The 14,138-nt window shown below is 38.8% G+C and overlaps 1 non-coding gene across 1 annotated transcript; it reads right to left on the reverse strand.

Moving 5' to 3' along the window:
* Positions 1-12,337: 12,337 nt before the first annotated feature.
* LOC136511393 (small nucleolar RNA R71) lies at positions 12,338-12,446 on the reverse strand. The gene has a single exon (XR_010772691.1). It is a non-coding gene; the product is annotated as a small nucleolar RNA R71 (small nucleolar RNA).
* Positions 12,447-14,138: the final 1,692 nt, after the last annotated feature.

A 14,138-nucleotide genomic window follows, 5' to 3' on the forward strand; every position in this document is an offset into this window, starting at 1 on the left:
AGCAGAGTGTTGATGGTAGTTAACAACCATTATAAACCGTCAAAGAAACATGAATAAGGGCATAAATATCATCACCAACAAAGGTCTAGGGGTTTAAACTAATAAATTCCACGAGTTTTGGTGAATCTGTATTTTCTACAGGGTTTAACCAGAAAACCATAAGGTGGACCTACATGTCAGGTTTAATTGTGCTTATCCGCCGCAAAACAAACACTAGAAGGTTCTAGAGGACACCAGAGGACACCACACTGAGGCAGAGAGGCAGAGGCTACCCAGCCTCACCTATAGGCGCCCGGCCCCTAGGGCCCACCATCAGCCTCTGCGTCGCAATGTCGGTTCTCCACCACCTCCTAGGTTACATCTACATCGTTCCTTAAGTCGATTTGATCCAAGGGCTCATGTTTGTATATACCAGCCCCTGCCACCCCCCTGAGGCATCAAGTCATTTGAGAAGACAGAAACCCTAATCATCCTTAGAGCTCCATCAATTCTAGGGCATAGCTAGTTAGATTAGGTCTAGAGGGAGGCAAGCAAGCTTCGCTTGGATTCCCGATTGTGTCAAGAGCGTAGTTTGGTATAATCTTTGTACCTCCTCTCCTTTGTATCTCCATTATTTTTATATGCTTGGTACAATTGTTATGACAATATTAGTATTCATCTTGTTCTTGTTCTTTGTTATAATGTTCATCGTCTACTTTGATTATATACTTAGTATAGCTAGTTTATCATTATGTTAATGCATAAGTTCGCAAAGCGCTTGCTCCAAAGTACATGGGGTGAGTGGTCAACATTGTGTAAGCGTGGTGCTTATATGTTGTTTACCTGTGGATACACCCTATATTCTGGGCCATGTGGTAGATCTTGGATGTGACACTCCCGTTGAGTCCTTTGTAGTCCACTCCCAGATATAGGTAGCACGTAGGATGTGGTTACAAAGGAAGGGCAAGCCCTATTCTTAATATTCCTTAGTAATATCCCTTAAGTGTAGATATAAAGATGATCTTAGCCATGATTACTAGGTGTAATTGCACTAATCAATATATGCTTTGACTTATAATTAAGAATGACTTAGGAATTATTCCTCTAATATTCTACCTGACCATGCTAATGCTATAGAAAGGAGTACTCTGAGTGATTTATCATTATTGATGATCAATACTTATCATATATATATATACATATCTTATCCTATGACTTACCCCTGTTATGAGTAGAATATTGGTTATAGTTTACTTCTCTATCAATAGTATAAGTTATCAATACTTGTTCATGCTAGACCTTCCCTGTGGTAAAAATATAAATAACGATACCTAGAATACTGTCAAGTGAAGTGCTACAATGGTATAATTATTTGTACGCTTGCAGATTCCTTTCTGTTCACATGTCTTTATATTCTTTCTAGTCAATTAAAATGATAAAGAACTACTTAGTATCATTATAGTTGTGATGTTAGGCAGTACCAACAAGCATCTCTAGCACCATCACTAGGGATGATAACCTAGTAAAGTAATGTTAGAAGATGTAGGCAATTAATAGGTGGCTACTAAAACAAGTGACAAGTTAATAAATACCAACAAGCATTTTTGGCACCATTGTTGAGGACTAGATTCAACTCTGTTCTTAGTAACGACGCTAAGGAATGTCAACAAGCATTTCTGGTGCCGTTGCCGGGGAAGATAGCTAGACAAAGGAAGTATTGATAAACTTATGCTTATTGATGTGATCGAGATAACCATTGATCCCTGCTCAAGCAGGATTACCCTTCTTTTGTCTACTTGTGTATCTTATGCAGGGTAATGTATGATTGGTTTTGACCTTCCAATTAACTACATTGATGATCCAGAAGCATTAATCAGTAGAACTAGAGCCAAACTTAAGAAAGTCCCAGCTGCAGAATTGGAAGACAACCAGATAAGGCAAAGCTTCACACCAGAATTTGAAGCCATAGCTGACAAGACTCTTCTTGAATTCTCTGCTCCAACCACTGCCAACATCCGTACTAGACCTAATGTCAATGTTGGAGATAATGGATTCGAGCTCAAGCCAGCTCTTATCAACATGGTGCAAGCTAGCCAATTTTGTGAAAAGGCACATGAATATGTGAGTGCACATCTCCAACACTTCCTAGAGATCTGTAGCATTTTCACCATCAAAGGAGTAACCATGGACACCATACTACATCGCCTCTTCCCATTCTCACACTTGGGGAAGGCGAAGTAGTGGTTCTACGCCAATAAAGATAGGAATACTATATGGGATAACTATTCCACTGCCTTCCTAGCCAAGTTCTTTCCCACGGGCAAGACCAATGCTCTGCGTGGGAGAATTTCAAGTTTTCAGCACCAACATGATGAATCTATCCCTAAGGCATGTGAACGCTTCCAAGACCACATTGCAGAATATCCCCATCATGGGATAGAAAATTGACTACTCATGCAGACCTTCTACCATGGGTTAACCAACAGTACCCGTAAGACTATGGATGATGCTGCCGGAGGTGCATTTTTGTCACTCACGCTTCCAGCTACAACAGCTCTTGTAGAGAAGATGGCCTCCAACCAAGGTAGAAATGAAGAACGTCTTTAGACCCACAAGAGAGGTGGAGGTATGCATTAACTCAAGGAGGTAGATATGCTATCTATCAAGATGCACCTGCTGATGAATAAGCTTGAAGACCTTGCTAATGAGAAGAAAGAAGTCAAGCACATTCATGATTCCCGCATGACATGTGAAGAGTGTGGAAACATTGGGCATTTAGGGAACAACTGTCCTGAAACCCATGAGGATATGAATTTCATCAATAACCACTACTATCATCCTCAACAAAATCAAGGATGGAATCAGCAACAGAGGCCAAACTTCCAAAGTAACTACCAAGGTAACCCTCAAGGTAACAATTATAATAACTTCAATCAACCACCCTTGAGAGAATTAATTGTAGCCAATCTGGACTCATGGAAAGATTATCTAAGAAGGTAGCTACCAATGATAAAATGCTAGAAAATATAAGTAATAGAATGGATAACTTTGCTTCTACCATTAAGAACCAGCATAGCTTTAATAAAATGATAGAATCACAAATAGCTCAGCTAGCGGCTGCTATTCCTCCATCCGACAAAGGTAAGATTCCAAGGCAACTAGAAGATCTAGAAATTGCAAATCATGTCGATATTCACAATGCAACTTACTACTATATGGAGCCATCGACGGGAAGGTGGATAGATTATACCTTGTCGAAAAAGAAGAGCGACCCAGGGAGACCTATCATCCCCATCGCCATTGGACCTCACATCTTCTAGGAAGCTGTATGTGACTTTGGATCAAGTGTCAACATCATGCCTAAGGTAATTTATGAGAAAATCCTAGGAGGTCCTTTGTTATACACAAATATGTGTTTGCAACTTGCAGATCAGTCACTCTGGTACCCCAAGGGAGTTCATGAAGACGCCATTATTCGAGTGGGACAATCATATATTTCCATAGACTTTGTGGTTTTGGAAACAGGTGGAAATGAAAGGGAACCCATCATCTTGGGCCGACCTTTCCTAAGCACCACAAAGGCCATCATCTACGCGGATAGTGCCAAGATCTGTTTCACAATCAAGGACAAGAAAGAGAAGTTTTCTTTCAAGAATTGTATCATGCAATCTCCTGGACATCCACAAATGTCGTACCCGTCTGAAGAGACAACAATGACTAAGAAGAATAATAACAGGTGAAGAAGGAAGAACAAGCCTAGGCAGTCACTAGAAGAATCAGTTAACATGATTAACACACTCAGATCAGAGTACGACCACCTCCTTGCTTCACCATTCCTTGCCAAGAAGGATGATCCTAGTGTACTGACGATCGAGTGTACCATTGGACAAAGAATCTTCCACAAGACCTTCTGCGAAACTGGATTGTGTGACAACATAATGTCCAAGGTAACATATGAATATTTATTTGGTAACGAACCCTTGTACCCTACATATATGCAGTTGTAGATGGCGGACCAATCAATCCGATTCCCAGAAGGAATAGAAAGGACATTATGGTAAGAGTACATGACCACTTTACGCTTGCCGACTTCATGGTTTTAGACATGGGAGAAAAATAAGATGATACACACATCATCCTAGGAAGACCGTTCCTCAACACCACCAACGCGATCATCTATGTCAGATCTGGACAAGTCCACTTCCAATTCCCTAGAGAAAAGGTACATTGTTATTTCAATAGTTATACTACTTATGAGCAGCCAAAGAAGACCCACTCTAGGAGGAGACGTCGATCATCACAATGCCGAAAGAATCAACCCCTGAAGAGTGGATGGGAAGAAGATGAACAACCTAAAGAATTTGTGAAAAAGGAGCCTACACCGCCTAAGTCAAGTCCACCGGACAAGCAGGTGTGGAAGGAGAAGGTGACATCATTAGAATCACAAGAGGTGCAATCATCAGGGTCTCCATCACCGAGATCGGATGATGCACCCGAAGAATGAATAAGACTAGAGTAAAGTACTGTCCAAAGGACTTAAAAATCCGAACCCTTGCCGTGAGCTAATATCGGTAATTATCCATATTTATTTTAGTATTGCATGAATTGTTCTTACTTTAGCATATGTACTTTTCTACATTAGCATTGTATTAGTTAAAAATATATGCATACATCTAGTTATATTTCATATAAAGAAAAATAAAAAGTTTTACTACTATAGATCATCATCGCATGAGAAAAGAAAATAAAAATATTATTGCATCCTTAAGCCCCATGTGAATAATTTTCATGGTGTAACAAGCCCAAGGAATATTCACCATGGTGGCATAAAAATAATATATATATACTATGCCTACATATTTTATTTCTTGCATATAAAAAAATAGAAAATCCAAAAATAATAGATAGACATCCTGTTAAAATTCTGCCATTAGAAAATCTATCTAAAACCCACAAGAACAACTCTCTAAATGGTTGACCGCTAACCCCATATCTTAATCGAGCCATGAGTTTGTTCTTGTTGGAGTATTTTGTAGGATGATTCACATGATCAAGAGCAAGATCACTCGGTTGTCTTCATCTCACTCCACTCATAGATGAGAAGGACATACACCGATAAACCCGCTCTGAGAAAGATCAATCAACATCCAACAATTGACCATGGCAACATCCAACTTGGGCGAGGAGCATCCCTCATGTATCTAGCTAAGTATTCCCTTCCTTTAGTTTTACTATTAGTAAATTTGTTTTATATTAGCTAAAGAAATAAAAGAGATGCATAATGAACTAAAACAAAATAAAAATTTATCTTAGTTAATTAATTATATATATAAATATTATTAAGGTGTGATCTTAAATCTTGAAAATAAAATAAAAAGTGTGTGTCTAGTTTTATGTTTTTAAGAGCTAAATAAATAAATGGACTCTGAAGATAATCTGCTTACAATGGAAATGATGAATAGTTGCTCTATCGTAATTCCTTTCAAGTACCCTAGTTTTCAGCCTTGAATTCTCTCGAGTTTTGGATAAGACTATTTTGATCTAAGAATTTACTCTGAACTTGAAACTCATGGGTAGCATATGCTTGATCAAAGTCTAAGTAATTGACGGATATGATATGAGAAGGTCTGAGCTGTTGTTTATCTTATTCCAAGTGATACTAGAGTTTCGAAGATTTATCTTTTGAAAAATATAAAAATGTTTCATGATGAGTTCCTTGTATGACAAAGCTTGAATTCCTACTAGAGCCATAAATGATATTTAGACTAGGAAAAACTTCTACTCATATATGCCGCATTGCTTTTGCATTGAATTTAGTCAAGCTTTGTTGACCCTTATGAGAGGTTTGTCATGCTCTTAAAATCAAGATCACGTACATACCACCCACATATGCACTACTCCTACACTGGGGGTAGGCGCAAAAATATGCCATTCTATTTAGATCCACTCAAAAATGTTTTACTCCTACTATGGGAGTGAACACTAAAAATATACCCTATAGGATATCCCCAAATAAATGCTCTGAAAGTTCTTGTTGCTATCTCTTAAAAGTTTTGTTGCAGACAAAGAAGCACGTGGCTTTACAAAAGTTATTCAAAAGAAAGAAAGAGTATTGAAAAAAGGGATCAAGTTTCTGAGATATCTAAAACAATGGGTACTCAAGATGCCCTGTAACACCCTAAATTTGCATCAATTAAAAATAGGTAAATTTGATTTAATTATGTATTTTGTGAGCATTTAGATTTAGAAAAAATAATAACTTTGTTAAAATTAAAATCAAATATAAGGTCCACATACATGTTTGTGCATTCATGTCTGATGCATACCTATTTTTGTGATGCCTTGGGTTTGATCAAATTTGCAAAAGGATTTAAGTTTGAATTTGAATTTGAATTGAAAATTGTGTTTAAGAAAATGAAAATGGATTTACTTTTCTTTTCCTTCCTCTCCCTGTTTTTGGCCCATTCTCTTTTTCTTCCTACGACGGCCCATTTCCTCCCGCTGCATTGGCCTCCACCATGGCCCAGTCCTTCATCCGCGCGGCTTGCTCTCTTTTCCTCCGCACAGCCTAGCAGACGGCCAGCGTCGCCGCGCCGTTTCCCTCTCTCCGTGGCCTAGCAACGCGACGCCCGCTCTATCTCTCTCTCTCTCTCTCTCGCTGACTAGTGGGGCCTGCTGGATAGTAGTCTTCTTTCTCCCACACGTATCTGTGCTAGACACTGCCGCCGAGCCTGACTCCGTGCCGCCCCAGAGTCCTATGACCGCCATGCCTCCTTTGTCATGCGCGCCAAGGCTCCCCTCCCTCATAAATACGTAGCACCATACCCCTCCATTCCATCCCAAGCCTCGGAGCCACAGCCACCTCACTGAATCATCGCGTCACCGCGAAAACTAGCGTCGCTGTGCTCATCGTCCGCCCCTACTGAGCCGCACATCGCTGTAGTCCCGCCTTCGTCTGCGTAAAGCCCATTGGTGAGTTCGCCTTTGTCTCCTCTTTGATCTTGAGCTCTCGGTTCATCAAACTATGGCCTCTAGGGCCCTAACCATGTGCACCGGTGAGTTCCTTCACTGTCGGCCTTGGAAGCCACCATGCTCGGCACTGTTCCAATCGACTGGTCTGCTCTCTCTCTCCCTCATCTAATCTGAGCCGTCCGGATTAGATCCCACGGCTCATATCTCACCATACCCCTTCGTCTGTCACATTTGCTAAAGAGCCCCTTGAGTTCTTTATATTTAAACCCACAGTCCATAGCATATTTCCATAATATGTTTTCCTATTCTGAAAGCGTAGTTTCCTTCTAGTAGATTCAAAATACGTTTTCTCTATTTATAGTTTTGCCACTAATTTTGTTTTAGCCCTAAAATTTTCGTTTTAACTCCAATTTGATCTGTTTAAGTTGCATTAGATTCATAATTGCATAATCTACATGTTCAAACTACTGTTAAGTATGTTTTCAACTTTTAAAATTTGAGGTTAGATTTAATCTATTATTTTAATAAAGGAAATCTTGTTTAATTCATAACTTCTACGTTTTAGCTTTGAATTTTTGTGATCTTCACGTCTATGTATTCATAGCGAGACGTAGATTCGTTTTACAAACTTTTCATCTTGATTTTATGTTGTTGGTGTACTATTCTAATCTATAGTCGTTGTTTGCTCTGCATGATTGCTTCTAGATGTCTTGTATGTTGATGTGATTATCGAGTATAGACGATGAGCAATTCAGTGGGTGATCAAGAGTACTACTTTGACGTGTAGGATCAGCAGGAACACTTTGTTCAAAGCAAGTATAGCATGGGATCATCCTTGTTTCCTATCAACTTGAATACATTTAATTCATATTGCATGTGTCACCTTGATAGGGATTCCCTAGAATTGAACGTATACCTTGTCTCCTATGGGATATGCATTGGGTAGCTTTGCTAGTGCTCAACTAAACCATGATCTTATAACTTGACTAACTGGTATATGCAATAAACATTAAAACATGACTTTTTAGCAACTTGGAAACATGGGGCTAGAGTATTTAGCTACTTTCTAAATGCTTCAGATTCCCCTCCCTAAGGACTTATCTGTAAGTGATCATCCGGGACTTACAGTACAGCTATGAGGGCCACATGGCTTTGGCTTTAGCTTAGTATGAGGACCTTTTTTAGCTTGTTAGAGGTTACCTTTATGGCGTAAGAATGGCTTGCCGAATCGGGTATACGACAGCCTCCACACTTACATGTATAGCCATGATGGAATTGTGCCATTCAACAGGGGGTTCCTATATCTATTTGCCGAGTGAATCTAATGACCCTAACTTGTTAGACAAACCTTTGAAAGGCTTCATAGTGAACTCTGCCTGCTCACCTTGGAAGTGTTTTGGGAGTAATTAATCTGGGCATATAGGTATCACGACTCATAGTGAAAGTGTACAACCTCTATAGAGTGTAAAACTGGTATATCAGCCATGCTCATGGTCACGAGCGGCCTTAAAACCCTTATGGAATAGATGATCACTAAGAATTATCCGTTTGTGTTGTTCATTATTCATGTTTACATTGATCATGTGTTTATTATGGGATTAAAACAACTTGTTGCTACTCTTATGCTAAAAATGTGACAATTAAAAGCTAAATGCTGTTAAATCTATGTCAAGCCTTTTGAGCCTCATGAACCCCATGTTACACTTATTGAGTACGACATGTACTTACGCTTGTTTATTTTCATTATTTGGATAAAAATCCCGGATGGGTAACAAATGGCCATGGTAATGATGACTTTCCTGAGGATTACTAGACTTGTGGTCAACCAGTTGACGTCCCTATGATATGGAGCTTTCACAGGAGATTTTTCTTTATACTTCTGCTATATTTATGTGAAGACTCTGTCTTATTATACGTGATGTAAAAAACACTTGTGATGATACTATCTATAATTTATCAGTTTATGTGTGTGACTGATCTCTAGGTGCACATAAGATTATGCATCCCATTTTATCCTTAAAATCGGGTGTGACATGCTCGCCTAAAAGAGAGAAGAAAGAAAGAGATGAATAAGATAGCCCATATTTTCTTACAAGGTTTTGTTTCCAAATTCTAGAAAAAGAGATAAGTTTTCAAGGAGCATAGTAGAATTAGGTTAGCCACCAAATATATATACCATACATCCACACACATGCACATCTTGATTTGATTGTATGACTCAACTCTCTTTGGATCCGAGGTTTGATTTTGCAATATATGTATTGCAAGTATGCTCTTTCATGCTTTTTCCACTCTTATGAGCTCCATATAAGCTTTAGTTATAGGAAGAGAAAAGCATAGCATTACTATTGCCTTGGTGAGGATCTACAAATACCACATATATTGAGAGACTTGAGAGGGTCATACAATGCAAGCTCTGAGTTTTATTTTGAAAAGTTACAAAAACTCTAGAAAAATGGTTGAGCAAAGAACTTGAGACATAGTCCTTGACTTGATCGTTCTGTCTTTCAATTGCTCAAGACCTAAGTGAAGGCTAAGAAGCCCCATGGTTGAAGGTAATATGGGTGAGTTCGAAAGTCAGATCAGTTTAGTCTAATCCGAAGGAGAATTCTTGTTTGAACGCATGTGTACTTTTGAGGAGTGAAAGCCCATATAAACACATGATTAGGTAAACATGAAAAATGAATAGCATAAACAGTAATCATTAGTGAGCATCTTCATCATCAGTATCATCAGTGTTCATCATCTATTTTGTAAATGTTCCAAGGCCGCTCGTCACCATGAGCACAACTGATATACTAGTTTTACACTTTGCAGAGGTTGTACACTTTCACTGTGAGTCATGATTTATCCTTTCGCTCGAGGTAGCTAATCTCTTGACCCACTTCCAAGGAAGGTCGGTAGGGTTCACTATGAAGCCTTTCAAAGGTTCATCTAACAAGTTAGATCCATTAGATTCACTCAGCAAACAGATGTAGAGCCCCCCTTCCCGATGGCACAATGATGTGCAGCCTATACACAAGGGGACAGAGGCCGCACTATACCTGATTTGTCAAGCCATTCTTATGCCAATAAAGGTAACCACTAATAAGCTAGAAAAGGTCCTCATACTAAGCTAAAGCTAGAGCCATGTAGCCCTCACAGCTGTACTTTAAGTCATAGATGATCACTTACAGATAAGTCCTTAGGGAGAGGAATCTAGAGCACCATAAAAATAGCTCAATGCTCTAGCCCCCTAGTTCCATGTTGCTAAAAAACATCTTTTAGTGTTTATTGCATATACCATTAGTTAAGTTACAAGATCATGGTCTTTAATTGAGCACTAGCATCATACTACCCAATGCAATACCCCATAGGTAACAAGGCACAAGGTAACAAAGCACTAGGAAATCCTTAGTGGCAGTCAAGGTAGACACATGCAGTATGAATTAAATGATTAAAGGTGTATAGGACAATAAAGAAGATCCCATGCTATACTTGCCTTAAACTCAAATTCTTCTTCTATTGAATTGTAACCTCCAAAGGACTTCTTCTGGATCACCAACTTCTTTTATATCACTAACGCAAAGCTCATCGACTGGACATGATCATAAAGCACCACACAAGCATCCATGCAATCATACATGAAGCAAACAATTGATCTAAATTAGAACAATACACCAAACATAATAAACAATAGGTAAAAAGGTTTTAAAGATGTTCTACATGTTACTACGAACACACAGACACGAAAAGCACTCTAATCGGAGCTATAATGAAAAAGTTATTAATTAAACAAGATTTCCTTTAATAAAATAATAGATTAAATATAACCTTAAATTTCTAAAGTTGAAAATATATTTAACAGTAGGATGAACATGTAGACTACTCAATTACAAATCTAACGCAACTTGAATGGATCAAAACGGAGTTAAAATGGAGAAGTTATGGCCTAAAGAAAACAAGTGGCAAAACTATAAATAGATGAAAACATATTTTGAATCTACTTGAAAAAAACTATGCCTTCGGAAAAGGAAAACTTATTCTGGAAGGGCACCATGGACTGCGGGTTATATTACATGAAACTATAGGGGCTCTTTTGCAAATAAACCTGTTGAAGGGGTACGGGCAATCTTGGACCGTTGGATTGAATTTGGACGGCCCAAATTAGAAGGGAGGGGGGAGAGAGGCATCGGCCGGAGAAGAAAACCAGCGCGGCGGAGCTCCATTACCGGCGGCGAGAAGCTCCTCGGAGCGCTTGGTTTGGTTCCTAAATGCCATGGTTTGATGAGCCAGGAGCATAGGGAATAAGAGGAGAAGACGGTGAACTCACATGGGGCCTTCTTGCGGTCGACGACGGATCTATAGCATCAGGCAGTGCGGCGGCGACGGCGACGGTGATGGCGAGAGAAGGGAGAAAAATCTAATTTACCACACGAGGGATTTCCCAAACTAGGGGCTCTCCTTACGGTAGTTTTGGTGTGCTTTGCCTAAGGGGTTGGTACATATTTATAGGGAGAAAAACTCCCCACATCTACTTCAACTAGCAATATGTTACTAATTGATGTTGCACCCTCTAAATTTACTAATGGACCTAACATTAAAGCCCATTAGTAAATAAATGCATGGTCCTTTGAGATTTATTAGGATTATTGCACATGGGCTTTGAGAGTTGGTTGGAAAATAAGATATATTATTTATTTTTGGAATTAATTAATTTCATGAATAAAATAATTTTAGAAAAGTCCAGAATTGTTATTTAAGCCACGAAAAATACTCCGAGACCTTCAAAAATTTGGGGAAAATTCCTAGAGACACTTTGGAATATGATGAACCCAAATAAAGTATTTGGAGCTCATGAAAAGATTGTTGGGAACTCAGAACATAAAGATTAAGGTGAAGGAGGTAGGGATTAAATTCTAGAAAGAAGCTAGAAAATTCCTAGAGATAGATATTCGTCTCCTAAATGTATTTAAAAAACACACATTTTGCACATAGAAACACAAGGTGCGACTGGCATGAATGCAGCAAACACGTTTCTACCTTAAGATAAATTTTAATCTAATGAAAATTTATTATTTTCCCATGTTTTCGTGAGCTTAAAAATACAAAATTAAATCATTTTAGCTCTATTTCAAGAGAAGCAAATTTTAGGGTGTTACACAAGCTAGCTAGTTTTGAGGAAAGGCATATGAAGATGCGAGTGCTCATCTCCAACACTTCTTGGAGATCTGCAACACCTTCACCATCAAAGGAGTTATTAGAGATGCCATTTTACTTCGCCTCTTCCCATTCTTACTTTTGGGAAAGGCAAAGCAATGGTTCTATGCAAGCAAAGATAAAAGTACTATATGGGAGAACTGCTCCACTGCCTTCCAAGTAAAATTCTTTTCCACAGGCAAGACCAATGCTCTGTGTGGAAGAATTTCAAGCTTCCAACAGCATCATGATGAATCTATCCCTGAGGCATGGGAATGCTTTCAAGGCTACATATCAGAATGTCCTCACCATGGGATGGATGATTGGCTACTCATGTAGACTTTCTACCATTGGTTGACAAACAACACTCATGAGAATATGGATGCTGCTTCTAGAGGTGTATTTTTATCACTCACAATCGCACAAGCAATAGCTCTCGTGGACAAGATGGTTTCCAACCAAGGTTGGAATGAAGAACATCTTTAGACCTGCAAGAGAGGTGGAGGTATGCATCAACTCAAGGAGGTAGACATGCTGTCTACCAAGATAGACCTATTGATGAAGAGGCTTGAGGAGTGAGCCAATGAGAAGCAAGAAGTCATGCACATTCATGATTCCCTCATGACAAGTGAAGAGTGTGGAGGCACTCAGGAAACAACTGCCCTAAAACCCAAGAGGATGTGAAGTTCATCAACAATAACAACTATCGTCCTCAACAGAATCAAGGATGAAATCAGCAATAGAGGCCAAACTACGAAGGTAATTACCAAGGTAACTATCAAGGTAATAATTATAATTTCAGTAATCAATCACCCTTGAGAGAATTAATTTCTGACCAAGCTAAAATTATGGAGGGCTTATCTAGAAAACTAGCTTCTAATGATAAAATATTAGAAAACATAAACAATAGAATGAATAGCTTCTTCTCTGCTATTAAAAACCAACATAGCTTTAATAAAATGATAGAATCACAAATAACTCAGCTAGCTGCTTTTGTTCCTTCGACCTACAAAGGTAAGATTCTGAGGAAACCAGAAGATCTAGAAACTACAAATCTTGTCGATGTTCACAATGCAAGATACTACTACACAGAGCCATCGATAGGGGCTTGGAAAGATGAGTCTCTGCCTGTCAAGAAGGGAGATCTAGGGAGACCTATCATCCCCATAGCCATTGGACCTCACATTTTCTAAGAAGCTGTCTGTGACTTTGGGGCAAGCGTTAACGTCATGCCAAAGGTAATTTATGATAAAATTAATGGAGATACTATGTTGTACACAAACATGCGTTTGTAGCTTGTAGATCGGTCACTCTGCTATTCCAAGGGAATTCTTGAAGACATCTGTGTATGAGTGGGACAGTCGTATGTACCCATGGATTTTGTGGTTTTGGAAACAGGTGGTGATGTAAGGGCACCCATTATCTTGGGCCGACCTTTCCTAAGCACCACAAAAGCCATCATCTACTCGGACAGTGCCAAGATCTATTTCACAATCAATGATAGAAAGGAGAAGTCACTTTCAAGAATCGTGTACATGTTGGTGTTTATTAACGTGTCACTTGTTTGAGTACTTAGCCACCTATTATAAACCTATATCCTCTAACTTTACTAGGTTGTCATCCCTAGTGATGATGCCAGAGATATGTGTTGGTACTATGTAGTATTACTACTAGAATAACACTAAGCAGTTCTTTACTAATTATGTGACTAGAGAGAATATATTTAAATCTATGAATGAAAAGTATCCGCAAGCGCACAGATAATATACCATTGTAGCATTTTACCCAAGAGTATTCCATGTATCGTTATTTATTTTTTTACCACTGGGAAGGTCTAGCATGGAGATGTATTGATAACTTATACGATTCAAGGAGAAATAAACCATAGCCATTACAAGTCAAAGCATACATTTGATTAATGCAATTACACCTAGTAATCATGGCTATAATCATCATCATATCTACACATAAGGGATATTACTAAGGAAGATTGAGGACAGAGCTCGTTC

This window comes from Miscanthus floridulus, chromosome 1, assembly GCF_019320115.1.
Source record: "Miscanthus floridulus cultivar M001 chromosome 1, ASM1932011v1, whole genome shotgun sequence".
NCBI lineage: Eukaryota > Viridiplantae > Streptophyta > Magnoliopsida > Poales > Poaceae > Miscanthus > Miscanthus floridulus.